Source organism: Schistocerca nitens, chromosome 6, assembly GCF_023898315.1.
Source record: "Schistocerca nitens isolate TAMUIC-IGC-003100 chromosome 6, iqSchNite1.1, whole genome shotgun sequence".
NCBI classification, from domain to species: Eukaryota; Metazoa; Arthropoda; class Insecta; order Orthoptera; family Acrididae; genus Schistocerca; species Schistocerca nitens.
Genome location: NC_064619.1, coordinates 209,978,585 through 210,002,069, shown reverse-complemented (window position 1 = coordinate 210,002,069; position 23,485 = coordinate 209,978,585). Strand labels below are relative to the sequence as shown.

The 23,485-nt window shown below is 44.7% G+C and overlaps 1 pseudogene; it reads right to left on the bottom strand.

Annotated features, from left to right (window-relative positions):
• Positions 1-3,733: 3,733 nt before the first annotated feature.
• Positions 3,734-3,851, bottom strand: LOC126191916 (5S ribosomal RNA; annotated as a pseudogene).
• Between the last annotated feature and the right edge of the window lie 19,634 nt (positions 3,852-23,485).

The following is a 23,485-nucleotide window of genomic DNA, read 5'->3' as shown; positions in this document are numbered from 1 at the left end:
TTTTGTTCATAGTTCCACACAACGTCTTCGTGTTTGCTCGATTGATCTGTGTTCAGTTTTTCAAGGCCTACCCACTGTGCCAACTTATAACTAAATCTGAGGGGGGTGCGATGGGGAGGTTCCCTTGTAAGATAAGTCGTAGGGTCAGTATTGCCTCACGTGTTCCAATATTTCTACGGAATCCAAACTGATCTTCCAGTCGTCTGTAAAGAATTCGCGTTAGTATTTTGCATCCGTGATTTATTAAACTGATTGTTCGGTAATTTTCACATCTGTCAACACCTGCTTTCTTTGGGATTGGAATTATTATATTCTTCTTGAAGTCTGAGGGAATTTCGCCTCTCTCATACATCTTGCTCACCAGATGGTAGAGTTTTGTCAGGACTGGCTCTCCCAAGGCCGTCAGTAGTTCTAATGGAATGTTGTCTACTCCCGGGGCCTTGTTTCGACTCAGGTCTTTTCATCCAGGCCATCAACAGGTCAGAACGGGATGAGACGGAACGTGACTTCAAAGTCAACGTTCTACACTAAGAAAGACTGGAGGAAAATGTCCGTGGGGGACGGTGGAGCAGTCTGCTATCACCGGAAGTGCCACTACTTTCACAAAAAAAAAACCCTACACTGTGAATAATAACAACAACCTATGAAATAATTTTCAATAAATAAACACAAAACGAAAGTAATGTCAGTGGGAAAGAGATATAAACAGATTGAGTGCCAAATAGGAGGAACAAAGTTAGAACAGGTGGACGGTTTCAAGTACTTAGGATGCATATTCTCACAGGATGGCAATATAGTGAAAGAACTGGAAGCAAGGTGTAGCAAAGCTAATGCAGTGAGCGCTCAGCTACGATCTAGTCAGTACCAAGACTAAGTTATCTGTGCACTGTTCAATCTTTCGATCAACTTTGTTGTATGGGAGCGAAAGCTGGGTGGATTCAGGTTACGTTATCAATAAGGTTGAGGTTACGGATATGAAACTAGCTAGGATGATTGCAGGTACTAGTAGATGGGAACAATGGCAGGTGGGTGTCCACAATGAGGAAATCAAAGAAAAACTGGGCATGAGCTCTATAGACGTAGCAGTCAGGGCGAACAGGCTTAGATGGTAGGGTCATGTTACACGCATGGGAGAAGCAAGGTTACCCAAGAGACTCATGGCTTCAGCAGTAGAGGGTAGGAGGAGTCGGGGTAGACCAAGGAGAAGGTACCTGGATTCGGCTAACAATGATTTTGAAGTAATAGGCTCTTGAATATCAAGAGCTCAGATGGAAACCCAGTTCTAAGCAAACAAGGGAAAGCTGAAAGGTGGAAGGAGTATATAGAGGGTCTATGCAAGGGCGATGTACTTGAGGTCAATATTATGGAAATGGAAGAGGATGTAGATAAAGATGAAATGGGAGATACGATACTGCGTGAAGAGTTTGACAGAGCACTGAAAGACCTGAATCGAAACAAGGCCCCGGGAGTAGACAACATTCCATTGGAACTACTGGCGGCCTTGGGAGAGCCAGTCCTGACAAAACTCTACCATCTGGTGAGCAAGATGTATGAAACAGGCGAAATACCCTCAGACTTCAAGAAGAATATAATAATTCCAATCCCAAAGAAAGCAGGTGTTGACAGATGTGAAAATTACCGAACTATCAGTTTAATAAGCCATGGCTGCAAAATACTAACGCGAATTCTTTACAGACGAATGGAAAAACTAGTAGAAGCCGACCTCGGGGAAGATCAGTTTGGATTCCGTAGAAATACTGGAACACGTGAGGCGATACTGACCTTAAGACTTATCTTAGAAGAAAGATTAAGGAAAGGCAAACCTACGTTTCTAGCATTTGTAGACTTAGAGAAAGCTTTTGACAATGTTGTCTGGAATACTCTCTTTCAAATTCTAAAGGTGGCAGGGGTAAAATACAGGGAGCGAAAGGCTATTTACAATTTGTACAGAAACCAGATGGCAGTTATTAGAGTCGAGGGACATGAAAGGGAAACAGTGGTTGGGAAGGGAGTGAGACAGGGTTGTAGCCTCTCCCCGATGTTATTCAATCTGTATATTGAGCAAGCAGTAAATGAAACAAAAGAAAAATTCGGAGTAGGTATTAAAATCCATGGAGAAGAAATAAAAACTTTGAGGTTTGCCGATGACATTGTAATTCTGTCAGAGACAGCAAAGGACTTGGAAGAGCAGTTGAACGGAATGGATGGTGTCTTGAAGGGAGGATATAAGATGAACATCAACAAAAGCAAAACGAGGATAATGGGATGTAGTCGAATTAAGTCGGGTGATGTTGAGGGTATTAGATTAGGAAATGAGAAGTGAAACATGGACGGTAAATAGTTTGGACAAGAAGAGAATAGAAGCTTTCGAAATGTGGTGCTACAGACGAATGCTGAAGATTAGATGGGTAGATCACATAACTAATGAGGAGGTACTGAATAGGATTGGGGAGAAGAGGAGTTTGTGGCACAACTTGACCAGAAGAAGGGATCGGTTGGTAGGACATGTTCTGAGGCATCAAGGGATCACCAATTTAATACTGGAGGGCAGCGTGGAGGGTAAAAATCGTAGAGGGAGACCAAGAGATGAATACACTAAACAGATAAAGAAGGTACTGGGAGATGAAGAAGCTTGCACAGGATAGAGTAGCATGGAGAGCTGCATCAAACCAGTCTCAGGACTGAAGACCACAACAACAACAACAACAACAACAACAACAACAACAGGCTTAACATCAGAAGAGGCACCAATGTTGGCACTGAATAGGGGATCATGGAGGAATTTTATAAGGGGGACTATGCTCCAGACTGAACGCTGAAAGGCATAATCAGTCTTAAGTGATGATGATGATGATTATGAACCACTTTTTAACGGTAAAAAACTCAGTTCTCTTGACAGAAAAACCATTATTTGTTTTTGATGTTTTACAGTCAAGTGAGAAAGGTCGTGGGATACCTCCTAACATCGTGCGGATCACCTTTTGTCCGGAGCACTGCGGAAATTCGACGTCGCATAGACTCAACAAGTCGTTGGAAGTCCCCCTGCAGAAATATTGATCGATGCTGCCTCTACAGCCGTCCATAACTGCGAAAGTGTTGCTGGTGCAGGATTTTGTGTACGAACCGACCTCTCGATTATGTCCTAAAATGGCTCGAAGCACTATGGGACTTAACGTCTGAGGTCATCAGTCCCCTAGACTTAGAATTACCTAAACCTAACTAACATAAGGACATCACACACATCCATGCCCGAGGCAGGATTCGGACCTGTGACCGCAGCACCAGCGCGGTTCCGGACTGAACCTCCTAGAACCGGTCGGCCACAGCGGCCGGCAATTATGTCGTATAAATGTTCGATGAGAGACCAGATCATTACCTCGAATTGTCCAGAATATTCTTCAAACCAGTAGTGAACAATTGTGGCCCGGTAACACAGCTCACTGGCCTCCGTAAAATTCCATCGTTGTTTGGCAACATGAAGTCCATGAATGGCTCCAAATGGTCTCGAAAAAAGCTAAAATTAAACTCCGTCCGAACTGGCCATGAAGACCCAACAGTACCTACCGGGCGCTGTGTCATTCTCATCCCACAGGCGTCACTGGATGTCAATATGGAGGGGCATGTGATCAGCGCGCAGCTGAACCGCCCGTATGTCAGTTTACGAGACCGGAGCCCTTAATTCTCAATCAAGTGGCTCTTCAGTTTGGCTCACAAGGGCTGAGTGCACCCCGCTTGCCAACAGCGCTCGGCAGACCGGATGGTCACCCATGCAAGTACTAGCCCAGCCCGACAGCGCATAACTTCGATGATCTGACGGGAATCGGTGTTGCCACTGCGGCCAGGCCGTTGGCAAATGCTCTCACAGTATCTGGTTCAACTGGACCAGAGGATGCACTGCATTTCATATAGAAACAGCCCACACCATTGCGTAGCCACCACCAGCTTATATGATACCTTCTTCACAACTTGGGTCCATGGCTTCGTGGGGTCTGTGGCACACTCGAAGCCTACCACCAGCCCTTACCAACTGAAATCGGGCCTGGTCTGACCAGACCACGGTTTTCCTGTTGTCTGGGGCCCAACCGGTATGTTCACGAGCCTAGAAGAGGCGTTGCAGGCGATGTAGTGCTGTTAGCAAAGGCACTCCCATTGGCGATCTACTGTCATAGCCCATTAAAGCCAAATTTCGCCTCACTGTCCTAACTGATGCTTTCGTCATACGTCCAACACTAATTTCAGCGATTATGTCAAGCAGGTTTGCTTGTCTGTTAGCTCTGACAACTCTACGCTACGGTCGCTGCTCTCGGTCGTTAAGTGAACGTCGTTGTCCATTGCGAGACATTAACTTGGTATTCTCGGCACACTATTAACACTGTGGATCGCGGAGTGCCGCATTTCCTAACGACTTCCTAATTGAAATGTCCCATGCGTCTAGCTCCAACTACCACTTCACGTTCAAAGTCTATTAATTCTCGTCATGCTGCCTTAGTCACCTGAGTACTAAAGACAGCTCCGCAAATGCACTGCCCTTTTGTACCTTGTGTACGCGACACTAGTGCCATCTGTATAGTGCATATCGCTAACCAATGACTTTTGTCACCTCAGTGTATTTGGTACTTACAAAGAAAAATACACAGTTGAACAAATGATGTAACGAATATAAGTGTAGATATTTTTGTATTGGTGACTGAGGACAGCGTACTGAAAAACATTGTCAGTATTTACGCCAACTGCAGACTAATTATTATAGCTATAACGAGTAGTAAATATTTAGGTTGGTATGTACTTCCAAGTGTATGTTGCAAGAGCAAGACATTTTCCCCTGGGCAGCAGATCAGGTATAGAAGTGTGGGAGCATGGATGCAAAACGGGATGTCTATGCTGACTGGCGTAGTCACTTCATGGCACAGTTCTGACCATGCAGAAAACATCAGGTAGTAAATTATGTGACGTATTTGCGGCAACACTGTCAGATGCAAAGCAGAAGCTACTAACACACTGGAAAGGTTACATATTAAGTTACCAACTATCGCAATATCTATACTTATTCCGCTTACAGCCTGTATAGTCTGATAAGCCAAAACATTATAACAACCGAACACCATGAGACTAAATGCTTCCTGCTGGAGTTGCGCGCCGGTGACGGCGTAAGGAGCAATTAGTTCGTTAGTTTCATGTTCACATATCATTTCCACGATAAATCGTACTGATGTGCAACGAGTTATACAGAAACGATCGTAGCCCACCGTGGTCTAGGGGTAAAGTTTTTCACAACAGACAGAAACTATCACGGTTCACTGTGGTCTATTACAAAAGGTAATCAAAACTCCTTGCGCTCCAGGTTCAAACCGAACTACTGATTAAATTTTGAACAAAAATCGCAAACAATGGCGTCAGAGACTCCGGGCTTGATCTGCCAATGGTACTGTCAAAAAGGGCTGAGAATCAGGTAGATGTTTTGGGTACCAGCTTGCCCCTGGGACGGGAAACTGCCCTAAAGGCGGAAGAATGAGCAGCAACTATTGGTGTGACGATGCAAAAGGGAGCAAGTTTAAATAGACAGAGTAATGGTATACAGGATAGCGTTATATCACTCGAAACAGTAGCAACGGTATATGATATAGGAGAACGCATCCAGAGAGATGTAGAAATGTAGCGATCACATAAAGCAGATTGTAGGGAAAGGAAATGACATCTACTTTATCTGCATGATTACTCTACAATCCACGATTAAGTGCCCGTCAATTTTCATCGTATCACCTTTAAGCTACTTCTCTACCGTTCCGCTCTTAAACAGCGTGCATGTGGGAAAAACGAACACTTAAATCTTCGCGTGCGATTTCTGATTTCTTCTATTTTATTATGATGATCATATCTCCCTATGTAGGAGGGCAATAATAAAATATTTTTACACTCTGAAGAGAAAGTTGGTGATTGAAATTTCATGAGAAGGTCCTGCCACAGCGAAAAACGCTTTTGTTTTAATGACTGCCACTCCAGCTCGTATGTCATATCCGTGCGATGTCGTCCGTCAATCCTTTCTGATGCGGATCGCACACCGCAAACCAATACTTCAAAAGATGGCGGACAAGGGTAGTGTAAGGAGTCTGCTTAGGAGACCTGTTACATTTTGTTGGTGTATTTTTAATTGTAATCCCTAAGTATTTAGTTGAGTTCACATCCTTCAAATTTGTGTGATTTATTGTACAACTGAAATGTTGTAGATTTCTTTCATTACTCATGTGGATAACTTCACACTTTTTATTATTCAGAGTCAATTGCCATTTTTTACACCATAAAGATATCTTGTCTAAATCATTTTGGAATTCGTTTTGGTCATCCGATGACATTACATGACGATAAATGACGGCATCACCTACAAAAAATCTAAGAGTAATGTTCAGATTTCCTAAATAGCATATGTAGATCAGGAATAACAGAGAGCATATAGCACTTCCTTCGGGAACTCCAGACCACACTTCTGTTTTTCTCGATGACTTTCCGTCAGTTACTTACTAGGGCCTTCTTGACAGGAAATCATGAATCCAGTCACACAAGTGAGACGATACTTCGTAGCTACGCAGTTCAATTAAAAGTCGCTTGTGAGATACTGGGTCAAAAGCCTTCTGGAAATCTAAGAATATGGAACGATTTACACGTCCCCTGTCGACAGTACTCGTTATTTCGCGATGAGCCAGAAATAACCTACAGAAACGTAAATGCGCGCGCTGAAGAGATACTGATAAGACACTTCTTCAACCACTTAGTGTTGTTCTTTAGTGTCGGCCTTACCATAAATTGTTAATCGGGGGCACCCAGAAGATGTAAAGAAGAGTGGCGGGCTAGTGATTGGTTTGTTTAATGAAGACGAGAGCCTCACGGAGACGTTCAAATGGTTCAAATGGCTCTGAGCACTATGGGACTCAACTGCTGTGGTCATAAGTCCCCTAGAACTTAGAACTACTTAAACCTAACTAACCTAAGGACAGCACACAACACCCAGCCATCACGAGGCAGAGAAAATCCCTGACCCCGCCGGGAATCGAACCCGGGAACCCGGGCGTGGGAAGCAAGAACGCTACCGCACGACCACGAGATGCGGGCCACGGAGACGTTAATCCAACTTCAGAAGGTACTGGAGAGGTTTCTGCATCCGGAGTGGTGGAGTGCTAAAATTCAGAAAGTGGTGCGATCCAAAATGAATGAGGCAACTCATTACATTCCCAGACTTCCATCTCGTGAAATTACTGTACCGGGAAAATCAAACTCGAGCTCACGCAGAGCCTTACAGTCCTTCTTCTCGCACTTCTGTCGCGAATGGAACGGGAAAGTGGAGGAAGATATCATGGTATCACAACCTAATGCCACTGGACGGGTACCAATGTACCAAATGGAGATGTGATGAAACGTGTTCGGATGTTAAATAAAACAAAAATTCTTGTATAACGGCGGACGCTCTTTAATTTCGTTACTATTACCTGCAAGCACGAGAACAGAGCTTAAAATTCCGTTATGCTTATCAATGTAGACGTTGTATAGTCTAGTGATACACATAATGCAAGTTTAAACGTCGATAATGCCAAAAGCTATGCGTAGACTGCCATCGGTAATCTCTGTCAGCTGCTTCAACACTGACTCCTCGTGTCCACTACCTAATGAAAAGCATCTAGTCATTGTTACGTAATGCGGAAATGAATACTACACTCATGCTCATAAATTAAGGATAATTGAAGAATGTGGTGCCACACAACGTGGCACTATACAAAACTGGCGCTAATAGCACAGGTACATAGGGAACATACACGTGACACAGATCTCCAAGTCCACGGCATTGGTGATAAGTTGAGAAAGCCATCCCGGAACACGTGTGCTACAAAACGCCACCGTTTTGTGCGTGTGTACCCCGACAGCAATATGGGATATGATCACCATGCACACGTACACAGGCCGCACAACGGGTTGGCATACTCTGGATCAGGTGGTCGAGCAGCTGCTGGGGTATAGCCTACCATTCTTGCACCACTGCCTGTCGGAGCTCCTGAAGTGGTGTAGGGGTTTGAAGACGTGCAGCGATACGTCGACCGAGAGCATCCCACACGTGCTTGGTGGGGTTTAGGTCTGGAGAACAGGCAAACCACTCCATTCGCCTAATATCTTCTGTTTCAAGGTACTCCTCCACGATGGCAGCTCGGTGGGGCCGTGTGTTATGATCCATCATGAGGAAGGTGGGAACCGCTGCACCCCTGAAAAGGCGGACATATTGGTGCAAAATGACGTCCCGATACATCTGACCTGTTATAGTTCATCTGTCAAAGACATGCAGGGGTGTACGTGCACCAATCATAATCCCACCCACACCACCATACCACGAACTCCATAGTTCCTGGACCGTCGTGTCTTGAATGTGTATGTGTACGCCAGCCTCGAGTATCTCAATCCCGGTGCGCACTTGTTATTTGCGTAGTTTACATGAATTCATACAACATTGACTTTATCTTATCGAGTTTGGGTTCGAATGAAGCGTCTTGATGTGCGGAATATGATTGTGAGGGCGGAATATGTAAGCAATGAAGGTCAGCAGACCATGACGTCTTACGCCTGTGCCACAGCTACAGGGTACCCACCGCCTCGCACCATACGGTAGCTTCATACCACAGCTAGTCGTTTCCTTCCTTGCAAATAGAGAGAGGAAAAAACGACTGTCTATATGCCTCCCTGTGAGCCCTGATGTCTTGTATCTTATCTTCGTGGCCCATACACGAAAGGTATGTTGGCGGCAATAGGATCGTTCTGCAGTCAGCTATAAATGCCTACTCTCTAAACTTTCTCAGTAGTGTTCTTCGAAACGAATGTCTTCTTCCCTCCAGCGATTCCCACTTTAGCTCCCAAAGCATATCCGTAAAACTTGCATGCTGATCGAACCTACTGGTTACAAATCTAGCAGCTTACCTCTGAATTGCTTCGAAATCTTCTTTCAATCTGACCTGGTGCGGATCCCAAACACACCAACAGTACTCAAGAATAGGTTGCACTAGCGTCCTATATGCGGTCTCCTTTACAGATGAACCGCACTTTCCTAAAATTCTTCCAATAAACCGAAGTCGACCATTTGCCTTCCCTACCACAATCCTCACATGCTCATTCCATTTCATATCGCTGCGCAACATCTTCGTTGTTGTTGTTGTTGTTGTTGTGGTCATCAGTTCAATGACTGGTTTGATACAGCTCTCCATGCTACTCTATCCTGTGCAAACGTCTCCATCTCCGACTAACTACTGCAGTCTACATCAGTCTTCTTACGACCAGACATTTAAATGACGTGACTGTGTCAAGCAAGACACCACTAATTCTGTATCCGAACATTAGGGATATGTTTTTCCTACTCATCCTCATTAACTAACATTTTTCTAAGTTGCTGGCTCTCATCACACCATCTAGAAATTTCGTCTAGGTCATCTTGTATCAACCTACGGTCACTTATCTTCGACACCTTACTATACACCACAGCATCATCAGCAAACAACCGCAGATTCCTGCCAGCCCGTCTGCCAGATCATTTATCTATACAGAAAATAGCAAAGGTCATATCACACTTCAACGGCAACGGCCTTGCCGCAGTGTATCCACCGGTTCCCGTGAGATCACCGAAATTAAGCGCTGTCAGGTGTGGCCGGCATGCGCTGTTGCCTTTTTTGGGGTGCACTAAGCCTCGTGATGCCAACTGAGGAGCTACTCGACGGAATAGTAGCGGCTCCAGTCACAGAAAACAATCATAACGACCGGGAGAGTGGTATACTGACCACACGCCCCTCCTATCCGCATCCTCAACTGAGGATGACACGGCGGTCGGATGGTCCCGATGGGACACTTGTGGCCTGCAGACGGAGTGCTATATATCACACTTCCCTAGGGCACTCCTGATGTTTCTCCTGTCCCCATTGAGGACAATATATTGGGTTCTATTATTTATAAAGTCTTCGAGCCAGTCATTTATCTGGGAGCCTATACCGTATGCATGTATCTTCGATAACAGTGTGTAGTGTGGTACCGAGTCGAATGCTTTTCGAAAAACTACAAATATGGACTGAGCCTGTTGCTCTTCATGCTTAGTTCGCAGTATATCATGTGAGAAAAGAGCAAGCTGGGTTTCGCAAGAGCGATGCTTCCTAAAGTCGTGCTGATTTGTGGACATGAGCTTTTCGGTCTCTAGAAAATTTATTGTATTCGAACTCATAATATGCTCTAGAATTTTGCAGAAAAGCGATGTTAAGGATATTGGTCTGCAATGTTTTTCGTGGTTATGGTGTGGGTGTTCCCTTATTGCGCTTAACGAAACGCTAAATCCAGAGGGCTATGAACACATTTTACAGCATCATGTACTTGCGTGGAGTAAAGGAACAGTTTATGAAAGTTTTTATTAGCATCATAACACACAACGTCAAAAACAATCTCTGGGGCAATAGTTTGTGGACAATAATATTCCTAAAAAAGGACTGACCTGCTTTGAGTACCGACCTGAACCCAATGGAAAACACCCTTGGGATGGGTCCGAAAGTAGATTTCGCTCCCGACACCGGGAACAATGGGTTTCCATTCCCTCATAGATATCCCGATTCCTCGCTGAAAGTGTCCCCAGCAGAGATCAAGCCGTCATAAAAATACAGGCCCGACACATCCATTTTAATGTCTACTAATAGGTGTCAGGATACACTTGACCGGATTGTGCATGTTATGGAAAGAGTTTAAAAAAATCTTCGTTGCAATCAAGAGGTTGGATGCCGAAGGCGTGTTTACGACTACTACTTTTCCTTCTTGTTTGAGATATCCGAGAAGATTAATAAGGAAGCCTTTTTCTTTAAAATTTCAGCGATGGAATATTCAATGCGCCTGTTCTCGTTTGACCAATCGCAATCAAATGCAGTGAGATATCACGACTTAACCATTCTGGTAGCGAGTATCATTCTCATGACAACCACGAAATCTGACATCGTGGTCGCGCTGCACAGTGAGCGTTCGTGCGCTGACCTGATTGAAATGCCGTGTTCCCGGCCCAGTAGCTATCGGCAATTCTCATCTGTGGGGTAATCAAACATTTCACATTACTCCTTTTTATCATGTAGCTGTATTTGCGAAACGAAGTTGGAACTGTAAAAACGGACATAAACAGTTCGTATGCTGTGTGTGCAATAGGTGGATTTACACAAATAGTTTCCGCTGCTATTTGTCGTGCAATTTCACAATGATTCTCACAGCAGAATTAGAGAGACTGCTGTATTACAACGGCTGCGTTTATTTGTCCAGCAATCAGTAACTATCGAGGACGAAGTCGTTAGGGGTGGTGTGATTTAATTTTATATTAACGAAAGCGATTAACAAGCGTTCGTCAAACACTTCAGTTTAATTAATCTCTAAATAAGTGTTGGTGAAACCAGAAGCGAGCTGGCCATCTGTAGAAATATACTGTGCATTTCAAAAAGAATTATGTGATTTCAAAACTCCATATTTACTGTATAAATGGGATGAATTGCAAAATACTCGCAAATTATTGAAGTTTTGGCTATGCTATTACAAATGCTCTGTGTGTCCATCAGTAGCGGAGCGAACAACATCTAGACGATAGATAAATTCATCATATACTTTACATAATGCGTCTCTTTTTACAGAAGTCACGGAGGCGGTTATACTGTTCTTCACTTGTTCTGTTACGTGATAAAATGAGAAATGAACATACTTTTCTTCACACACCTACACAAGAAAAATTCGCATTAATTATGTCTGGCGATCTTGAAGGCCGAGAATGCAGGGCAGTGCTGGGATCCCGTGCGCCCTACACAGCGTTGTGCCAGTGTGGTAGAACTCCATCCTGTGGGGAACTGCAATAGTCGGAGTGCCCCTGAAGTTGTGGAAAAAGCCAGTTCTACAGCATCTGAAGATAGCTCAACTTCTGTTGGTGGAGACATAAAGCATTTGTAATAGCATACCTAAAACTTAAAGACTTTGTATTTTGCAATTCATTCCATGTCTGTAGTACGTTTTCATCAATAAATATGGAGTTTGGAAATCAGGTCATTCTTTCTGAAACACTCCTTATAAATAGTTAGCTTTTTCATTGCAGCATAGCGTTCTAGGTATCATAATTGCCCAATATGTGGTGCAGTGACTCGGTTGATATGTGTCACGCTGTTCAAAAAGTTCTCCTGTCAGTTACTGATCTTTTCACTTTCGGCACTGATTTGTGCATGTGGAAAACCGTCAAGTTGCACCGTGATTCGAAATTTACGCTAAAACTGTACGTGTCCCTATAAGAGTCTGTATAATTCAGTTCAAAGGACGGAGGAGGACAAAGACAAGACGGGCTATGCATACTAAAGCACTCTGTTATAGAACCAAGCGTCGAGGTGTGGACAGCTTTAGTTTTTATATATTAAATACCACTACAAAGAAAAACGTATTACGAAATATACTATTTCTATGTTCGTACAGAACTAGTGAGAGACCCGTCATTAGAAACGGAAGCCTGTCAATTTTCGGTTCTGTACATTACATTCGTGTAAAACAAGTCCAATCGTAGTTAGTTTAATCCGCGTGCGGTTTAGATTTTTACAGATTAGCCAGTCACCTCTTCTCCAGCTTGGGTCAAGGACATGGTACACTTCTCCATTATGTGGAACTATTTCGTTTTGTACGGGGGCGAGGAGGAAACTTCTCGGTCTGACAGTGAGGACAGGCTACGTTTTTAGATCCAAACTGCCCTTATTTTCCCGCATTTCGGTCAAAACACTTTGCCCATCTTTTGTTTCAGTCAGTGAAGTGCATTGGATTCGCATCTGAATCGATAATTTCTACAGCGCCCTATCCAACGTTTATTTGGCAATTTTTTTTACTGTAGTTTGTGGTTCTTCATGAATAGCTGTATAATATTTTGTTAAGCCTTTGCCTGGCAATGTTGCCCTCAAGTAATATCAAAATCGCAGACTGTTTTTGCAAAATATTTCATGTTTCTTCTTTGGATGAGCAATGGTACTTGCGAGCAACGTTTTTGCTCTCGCATACAGCGATGCTCTGTTGCCGCCAACCGCACGACCACTACGGTCGCAGGTTCGAATCCTGCCTCGGGCATGGATGTGTGTGATGTCCTTAGGTTAGTTAGGTTTAAGTAGTTCTAAGTTCTAGGGGACTTATGACCACAGCAGTTGAGTCCCATAGTGCTCAGAGCCATTTGAACCATTTTTTTCTGTTGCCGCCGATGAAAAGTTTCCTAATACTGTGCAACTTTAACGGAGAACGTGTGAGGTTATGTGGGCGTCAGTTACTACTGTAACAGTTCTCCACATTTTGTGGGGCTGTTTTATCTTATGCATCGAAAACTGCTTGTAAACGGAAAGAAGATGTCTAGAAGGTGCGTTATTATATAAATGTGTTAGTGAATTATTACCTGGGACTTCGTAAATGGGCTGATTTTTTTCTGGACAAAGGAAGCATGGTTTTGACTATTTAATGGACAATAAATCCATAATAACAAAGAAACAGTAACTTCTGAGCCTGTGAATAGTACGACAATTTTGGTCACTGGCCAGCGTATGGGCTAAAAGGGAAGGTGAAGACTTCGCCCTCGGGGTGTCCGGCTGTGAAATGTGGAAAATATGGAACCGTTCTACGGTTTGCCCCAAAAAGGAATTTTTTAAGACATTTCAGATCAAATGCTGCAAAATGTAACCATTTTTTCAGCCACAGGAACAACACCGAAGTAATTATGTTGTAGCGTCCATGAGCCTTTTGTGGCCATGATACGTAGAGCCATGACACTGTATTTTGAAAAACTGCATGTAAAATTGTTCACGTAATCGTATGCATCCAGTTTAAGTAACTTAATATTTCTTCATCACCATGTTTCTGTGAGTGCCAAACTATGTGTTAAAGAGGTTGCTCTCCAGCGCTTGGTTTTAACACAAACAGTCAGGAATCTTTTCATTTCTGGAAGGCCCCTTGTCCTGAAGAAGGGGTAATTCGGCAAGGGACCTTCACGTGCAACGTACAACTAATTCAGAGCTCACATAGTGAAAACGAGGAAAGTTTTACATTGTCGATGGTGGCCGAATATCTATAAGATGGAAGACTCATCACAGAAAATCAACAAAGAAAAGTGGAACGTCAATCAAAGGTATCCGTCAGACCTGACAGGACTCATGCTATCCCGTTGTGGTGCATTTTATTTCAGAGGTAGACTTACATAGCAAACTCTCGTCTTACATCTACATATACATATATATTCTGCACGCCATCGTATGGTAGATGGTGGTGGGTACCTTCTGCCACTAATAGTTATTTCCTTTCCTGATCCACTCGTATACAGAGCGACGAAAACCGACTGTCTATATGCCTCCCTATATGCCCTAATTTCTCCTCTCTTAGCTTCGTTGTTGGCGGCTGTAAAATCGTTCTGCAGTCAAATTCAAATACCGGTTTTCTAAATTTTCTCAGTAGTGTTTAGCAAAAATAATGTCGTCTTCCCTCCAAGGAATCCCACTGGATTCACGAAGAGTCTCTGTAATACTTGCATGTTGTTGGAACCTACCGCTAGCAAATATAGTAGGCCGCCTTTGAATTGGTTTGACGTCTTCCTGTAAACCGACCTGATGGGGATGCCAAATACTCAAGCTGTACTTAAGAATGGGTCGCAGTAGTGTTCCATACGCGGTCTCCTTTACAAATTATCACATTTTCCTAAAATTCTCCCAATAAACGAAGTCGATCATACACCAGGTCTACTACCAATAATAAAACGTTTGGCTTCCTCGTTCTTCAGTGCAAAAACGGAAGTGTACATCTGCAGTAAACACGAGTGCTAATCTCTCCATAAATCACATTACTAGACTATGGGTCTCATCACTTCGTTACATTGTCAAGCTGCACCTAACATTTTATACGGATTAGCTGATACGCTTTATCGAGGACGTACGGATTTAGCTGCATACTAAACCGCGGTGGGTATCTAGAGGTCTGTATGGATCATTCGCGGATATGTCCGTAAAAATATCCGCAGAAATATTTGCGTATAAAAGCCTGCGCTAATGTCGGGGTGCTGCTGAAATCCGCATTAATAAATATTTTGTGGCTAAAAGCTAAAAGACAGCACCAGTACTACGATTTCGGTCTATTTTCAATATCTAAAATCGATACTAATTAAAATTTTATAAAACTATCATTATACAGAAGAATGAAAAGAAACCTGATGAGCTGTTAGACGACGTTGGATTTAGTAACGGTCTGGGAACGGGAGGGGGGGGGGGCATTGCTCAAGTTATGCTTTATCAAGACAGTTTTTTCTTTTGTCGACCTAAAAGCGTTCGACAACGTAAAATGGTGGAAGGTGTTCGAATTTCTCTAGAAAATATGTGTAAGCTGTAGGAAAAGATAGGTAACATGCAGGATGTACAAGGACCAAGATGGAAAAAAGAACGAAGTACCTTTACTAGAAAAGGTATAAGGTGTGGATACAGACTTGCGCCCTTAGAGTTCAATCTAGACATCAAACCAGTAATGATGGAAATAAAGAAAGTTTCAGTAATGAGGTTCAAATGCAAGGGAAATTATATCAATGGTAGGATTTACTGACGACATTGCTATCCTCGGTGAAAGTGAGGAAGAATTTCAGGATAGCTTTTGATTGGAATGATTACTAAGCCTTCAATATGAATTTAGGGTAACTTTAAGAAAGCTGAAAGAAAGGGGAAGTAGCAGAAGTTAGGTTAGTAATAAACTTAACATCAAATTTGGTAAACACACAATAAGAGAAGGCTGTTACTTAGGAATCATGCTAACATATGACGGACGAAGCGAAGAGGACACGCAAAGAGGGCATACCCGGCCAGAAAAACCCTACGAACATAAAACGTTTCGCCCTTAATGTGAGAAACAAATTACTGAGAATGTACATTTGGAGCACTGAATCACAGCACCGGAAAGAAAGTGACTCGATCCGTTTAAGATGCGGTGCTGTAGAAGCATGTGGAAAGTTAGACGCCTGACAAAAAAAGATAAGGTTCTCCGAAGAACTGGCGAGGAGTGGGACATGCGGAAAACATCGACAAGAAAAAGGGACAGGATGGCGACTATGCCTCAAGGTACCGGGGAACAACTTCCATGGTACTTGAGGGAGCTGTAATGGATAAAAACTGCAAAGAATGACACAGGCTGGAATATATCCAACAAATGCACTGTAAGGGAAGAAAAGAAACAAGGAAACACCGCGAAGGAACTATCCGCATGTGACGGAAATCAGTAGATGCGGCTTAGATGTACAGACAAACAAATGATTACAGTTTCGGAAAAACTGGATGACTGAAGAGAAATACACTACTGGCCATTATAATTGCTACACCACGAAGATGACGTGCTACAGACGCGAAATTTAACCGACAGGAAGAAGATGCTGTGATATGCAAATTATTAGCTTTTCAGAGCATTCACACAAGATTGGCGCCGTTGGCGACACCTACAACGTTCTGACATGAGGAAAGTTTCCAACCGATTTCTCATACACAAACAACAGTTGACCGGCGTTGCCTCGTGAAACGTTGTTGTGATGCCTCGTGTAAGGAGGAGAAATGCGTACCATCACGTTTCCGACTTTGATAAAGGTCGGATTGTAGCCTATCGCGATTGCGGTTTACCGTATCGCGACATTGCTGCTCGCGTTGGTCGAGATCCAACGACTGTTAGCAGAATATGGAATCGGTGGGTTCAGGAGGGTAATTCGGAATGCCGTGATGGATCCCAACGGCCTCGTATCGCCAGCAGTCGAGATGACAGGCATCCTTTCCGCATGGCTGTAACGGATCGTGCAGCCACGTCTCGATCCATGAGTCAACAGATGGGGACGTTCGCAAGACAACAACCATCTGCACGAACAGTTCGACGACGTTTGCAGCAGCATGGACTATCAGCTCGGAGACCATGGCTGCGGTTACCCTTGACGCTGCATCACAGACATGAGCGCCTGCGATGGTGTACTCAACGACGAACCTGGATGCACGAATGGCAAAACGTCATTTTTTCGGATGAATCCAAGTTCTGTTTACAGCATTATGATGGTCGCGTCCGTGTTTGGCTACATCGCGGAGAACGCACATTGGAAGCGTGTATTCGTCATCGCCATATTGGGGTATCACCCGGCGTGATGGTATGGGGTGTCATTGGTTACACGTCTCGATCACCTCTTGTTCGTATTGACGGCACTTTGAACAGTAGACGTTACATTTCAGATGTGTTACGACCTGTGGCTCTACCCTTCATTGGATCCCTGCGAAACCCTACATTTCAGCAGCATAATACACGACCGCAAGTTGCAGGTCCTGTATGGGCCTTTCTGGATACAGAAAATGTCCGACTGTTGCCCTGGCCAGCACATTGTCCAGATCTCTCACCAATTGAAAATGTCTGGTCAATGGTGCCGAGCAACTGACTCGTCACAATACGTCAGTCACTACTCTTGATGAACTGTGGTATCGTGTTGAAGCTGCATGGGCAGCTGTACCTGTACACGTCATCCAAGCTCTGTTTGACTCAATGCCCAGTCGTATCAATGCCGTTATTACGGCCAGACGTGGTTGTTCTGGGTACTGATTTCTCAGGATACATGTACCAAAATTGCGTGAAAATATAATCACATGTCAGTTCTAGTATAATATATTTGTCCAATGAATACCCGTTTATCATCTGCATTTCTTCTTGGTGTAGCAATTTTAATGGCCAATAGTGTAGCCTCAGAAATAGAGCAAACAACCCCTGGCCCTTTTGCAAGCAGTTATTCGGCGTGACATTGATTGACAGTGTTTTAGGATGTCCTCTTAAGGGATATCGCGCCAAATACTGTCCAATTAATGTGTTAGATCGTCGAAAACCCAAGCTGGTTGGAGGCTTCTCCCCATAATGCTTCAATCTTTGGGGAGAGGTCCGGCGACCTTGCTGTTCAAGGCAGGGTCTGGCAAGCAGAAGACAAGCAGTAGAAACCCTTGTAGTGTGCGGGAGGACATTATTTTGCTGAAATGTAAACCCAGGATGGCTTGCCATGGAGGGCAACAAAATGGGGCGTAGAATATTGTCGACGTACCACTGTGCTGCAAAGGTGCCGCGAATGACAACCAAATGGGTCTTGCTATGAAATAAAATGGAAACCCAAACCATTACTCTTGGCTCTCGGGCCGTATGGCAGCCAACAGTCAGCTTGGTGTCCCACCATTATCCAGGGCGTTTCCAGATACATCTTCGCTAGCCACCGGCGCTCAATACGAAGCAAGATTGGTCGCTGAAGACAATTCTACTCCAGTAAGTTAGATTCCAGGCCAAATGTTTCCGTCGCGACTGCAAACAGGTGTGTTGGTGTACAGCGGTCAATGGTAGTTGGAGCAGGGGACGACCTGAGCTCACCTCCCTTTCTGTGAGCCACCAATTAATTGGCCTTGTGATCACTGAAACGCCAGTTCCACGTCGAATCGGTGATGATGATGAATCCGGGCCTCTGAGAGCCTCTCGGTCCTCAAGATCTGTTGCCTCTCCAGGTCGATCGTTTCCTTCTTGACGCTGTGGTTCAAATGGCTCCAAGCACTATGGGACTTAACATCTGAGGTCATCAGTCCTCTAGAACTTAGAACTACTTAAACCTAACTAACCTATGGACATCACACACATCCATACCCTAGGTAAGATTCGAACCTGCGATCGTAGCAGCCGCGTGGTACCGGACTGAAGCGCCTAGAGCCTCTCGACCACAGCGGCCGGCTCTTCACGCAGTGTTCTGCCATGGGTCACCCATTTCTGCCAACATCGTCGAATACTGGCATCGCTGCTAGTCAACTGTCGAGCGATTCGCCGATTACTCCACCCGGCTTCTTTGAGCCCATTTATATGCCCTGTCTCAACGCTAACATCAGCGAATATTGTTCACGCCCCTGTCTGCGAGGCATAGTTACTGTCCAACTGAGTACACGGAACGAATCGCAATGAATTTAAGCCTTAGTATGGACATGTCCCCTGTTTACTATGCTTGCCAGCTGCACGGTGAAATCGCGCTACAGCGTCAGACATTCATCCACGGCCGAACAAACTGACACAGGAGAGAAGTTCATGGTAGGTCGCATCAAACATGTCAGAAGACTAATAAGAGAAAAACACATACCTGTCTGGACCGACAGCGTCCCAAGTGGCTTGAATGCGCAGGATCATGCATATGGTAGATGCCTTGTTGACATCCGGAGGCGCGTAAGATGGCAACGTGGTGTTTCTTCTGATTTTCCACACAATGACACTTCCATCCTGCTTCCCTGCTTCCATCGTAGTGGCAACTGCCTAACGTCTTAGTTAACGCCTATTCCAATTACATTAACACAGGCTACCGAAAGGTGCCACAAAACTACAAGAAGGTTGTTCTAGGACAGTTCATGCACCGAAAACTCCCCTGTATGATCTGACTCCTGTTTGTGCATGACATTTGTCACAATTAATGTTCAGTATTACATCATCAATATTTCTCTTAAAAATATTTGTCTGTATCCTACTAAAATTATTTAACATTATGATGAATTAACATACATATTGCAACCCCGCCCCCCTGCTGTGTACTTTCAATGGTGCGCACCTAGTTGTAAACGGCTCGCCAGGGTTCTCAGGCCGGAGCAACCAGTTCTGCCTCCTGGGGTGCAGTCTTGCCAACAGCCGGAAATTTAATAGAGATGTCACTCAGTCCAGGCCACGGAAGGTAATCAAAATCGTTCGTAATTAATTAGGAGACTGATGGATTGGACAGGGGATATAAATCTAATTATAAGAGATTAGAGTACAATAATGGGATACAGTCCCCGTAAATTTACAAACATGTAACCGAGACCACCCTGCAGTGACAAGATAAACTACAGACATGCAGAGATTCGTAGTAACCAATGACTGCATGAATCAGCGTACATAATTATCAAACATTACTTGAACGAGCACTGGATTTAAAACTGCCGCGGACAGCTGAATTCATGTGAGGAGAAGCCTAACATATTACAGAGGCCGCTGAAACTATGAGGTAGCGATCGAAGTAGCCATCGAGGAAGATGGCGCTGACCGCTTACCACACGGCGGAGTATGTCGTCTCACGGCAGCAGCGTTACGTACACTACTGGCCATTAAAATTGCTGCACCACGAAGATGACGTGCTGCAGACGCGAAATTTAACCGACAGAAACAAGAGACTGTGATATGCAAATGATCAGCTTTTCAGAGCATTCACACAAGGTTGACACCGGTGGCGACACCTACAACGTGCTGACATGAGGAAAGTTTCCAACTGATTTCTCATACACAAACAGCAGTTGACTGGCGTTGCCTAGTGAAACGTTGTTGTGATGCCTCGTGTAAGGAGGAGAAATGCGTACCATCACGTTTCCGACTTTGATAAAGGTCAGATTGTAGCCTATCGCGATTGCGGTTTATCGTATCGCGACATTGCTGCTCGCATTGGTCGAGATCCAATGACTGTTAGCAGAATATGGAATCTGTGGGTTCAGGAGGGTAATACGAAACGTCGTGCTGGATCCCAACGGCCTCATATCACTAGCAGCCGAGATGACAGGCATCTTATCCGCATGGTTGTAACGGATCGTGCAGCCACGTCTCGATCCCTGAGTCAACAGATGAGGACGTTTACAAGACAACAACTATCTGCACGAACAAAAAAAAATGGCTCTGAGCACTATGGGACTTAACATCTATGGTCATCAGTCCCCTAGAACTTAGAACTACTTAAACCTAACTAACCTAAGGACATCACACAACACCCAGTCATCACGAGGCAGAGGAAATCCCTGACCCCGCCGGGAATCGAACCCGGGACCCCGTGCTCGGGAAGCGAGAACGCTACCGCGAGACCACCAGCTGCGGACTCTGCACGAACAGATCGACGACGTTTGCAGCAGCATGGACTATCAGCTCGGAGACCATGGCTGCGGTTACCCTTGACTCTGCATCACAGACAGGCGCGCCTGCGATGGTGTACTCAACGACGGACCTGAGTGCACAAATGGCAAAACGTCATTTTTTCGGATGAATCCAAGTTCTGTTCACAGCATCATGATGGTCGCATCCGTGTTTGGTGACATCGCGGTGAACGCACATTGGAAGCGTGTATTCGTCGTCGCCATACTGGCGTATCACCCAGCGTGATGGTATGGGGTGCCATTGGTTACACGTCTCGGTCACCTCTTGTTCGCACTGACGGCACCTTGAACAGTGGACGTTACATTTCAGATGTGTTACGACCCGTGGCTCTACCCTTCATTCGATCCATGCGAAACCCTACATTTCAGCAGGATAATGCACGACCACATGTTGCAGTCCTGTACGGGCCTTTCTGGATACAGAAAATATTCGACTGCTGCTCTGGCTAGCACATTCTCCAGATCTTTCACCAACTGAAAACGTCTAGCCAATGATGGCCGAGCCACTGGCTCGTCACAATACGCCAGTCTCTACTGTTGATGAACTGTGGTATCGTGTTGAAGCTGCATGGGCAGCTGTACTTGTACACGCCATCCAAGTTCTGTTCGACTCAATGCCCAGGCGTATCAAGGCCGTTATTACGGCCAGAGGTGGTTGTTCTGGGTACTGATTTCTCAGGATCTATGCACCCAAATTGTGTGAAAATATAATCACATGTCAGTTCTGGTATATTTGTCCATTGAATACTCTTTTATCATCTGCACTTCTTCTTGGTGTAGGAATTTTAATGGCCAGTAGTGTAGATCAGTTACCGCTGCTACCATGGCAGGTTATCAAGATTTAAGTGAGTTTGAACGTGGTGTTATAGTCGGCCCACGAGCGATGGGACACAGTATCTCCGAGGTAGCGATGAAGTGAGGATTTTCTCGTACGTCTATTTCACAAGTGTACCGTGAATATCAGGAATCCGTTAAAACATCAAATCTCCGACATCGCTGAAGCCGGAGAAAGATCCCGCAAGAACGGGACCAACGACGACTGAAGAGAATCTTTCTACGTGACAGAAGTGCAGCCCTTGGGCAACTTGCTGCAGATTTCAATTCTGGACCATCAGCAAGTGTCAGCGTGCGAACCATTCAACAAAACGTTATCGATGTGGGCTTTCGGAGCCGAAGGCCCACTCGTGTACCCTTGATGACTGCGCCACACAAAGCTTTAAGCCTCGCCTGGGCCAGTCGAAACCGACGTTGGACTGTTGATGTCTGGAAACATGCTTCCTCGTCGGACGGGTCTCGTTTCAAATTGTATCGAGCGGATGGACGTGTACGGGTGTGGAGCCAACTCCATGAATCCATCGACCCTGCATGTCAACTGGGGACTGTTCAAGCTGGTGGAGGCTCTGTAATGGTGTAGGGCGTGTGCAGTTGAAGTGATTTGGGACCCCTGATACATTTATATACAACTCTGACACGTGGTACATACGTAAGCGTCCTGTCTGATGACCTGCATCCATTCGTGTCCATTGTGCGTTCAGATGGACTTGTGCAATTCCAGCAGGACAATGCGACACCCCACACGTCCAGAACCGCTACAGAGTGGCTCCAAGAATACTCTGCTGAGTTTAAACATTTCCGGTGGCGACTAAACTCCCCAGACGTGAACTTTATTGAGGATATCTTGGGTGCTTTGCAACGTGGTGTTCAGAAGAGATCTCCATCCCCTCGTACTCTTACGGATTTATGGACAGCTCTGCAGGATTCATGGTGTCAATTCCCTACAGCACTACTTCAGACATTAGTCGTGTTGCGGCACTTCTGCGAGCTAGCGGAAGTCCTACACGATATTAGGCAGGTGCACCAGTTCCTTTGGCTCTTCAGTACAAATATTAAGGCTTGCTTCATAGCATATGGCAGTAAATTGATTACAATGGGACATTTGTCGTGTTAGAAAAGAAAGTCACAATGAACATTTGTAACTAAAATTTGACGACATGTTGCATTCAGTGCTGGATTAACACTTCTGTAAGTTCTTTACCTTTTTCACAATTAGATGTCACCTTCAACTAAATTATAAGCGTAGTGTACATTAATATCCTCGAATGCGGATATTGGATAAAAAACTCGCGCATGGCTTCGAAAATCAGCGCTAACATAGGGCACTGTCGCAATGTCTTGTGATATGTTGATACTTCTGCTTCTGTGCGTTTCTCGTGATCAATGCGCTATGATGAGTTGTGGAGACTGAGTTATAACGTGGAATTATATGGTTTCCGGACCCCGATATGACTCGAGATATTTTCTTCTTCTATGAGTAATGAATGTATTCCCGGCCCGCATCTCGTGGTCGTGCGGTAGCGTTCTCGCTTCCCACGCCCGGGTTCCCGGGTTCGATTCCCGGCGGGGTCAGGGATTTTCTCTGCCTCGTGATGGCTGGGTGTTGTGTGCTGTCCTTAGGTTAGTTAGGTTTAAGTAGTTCTAAGTTCTAGGGGACTGATGACCATAGCTGT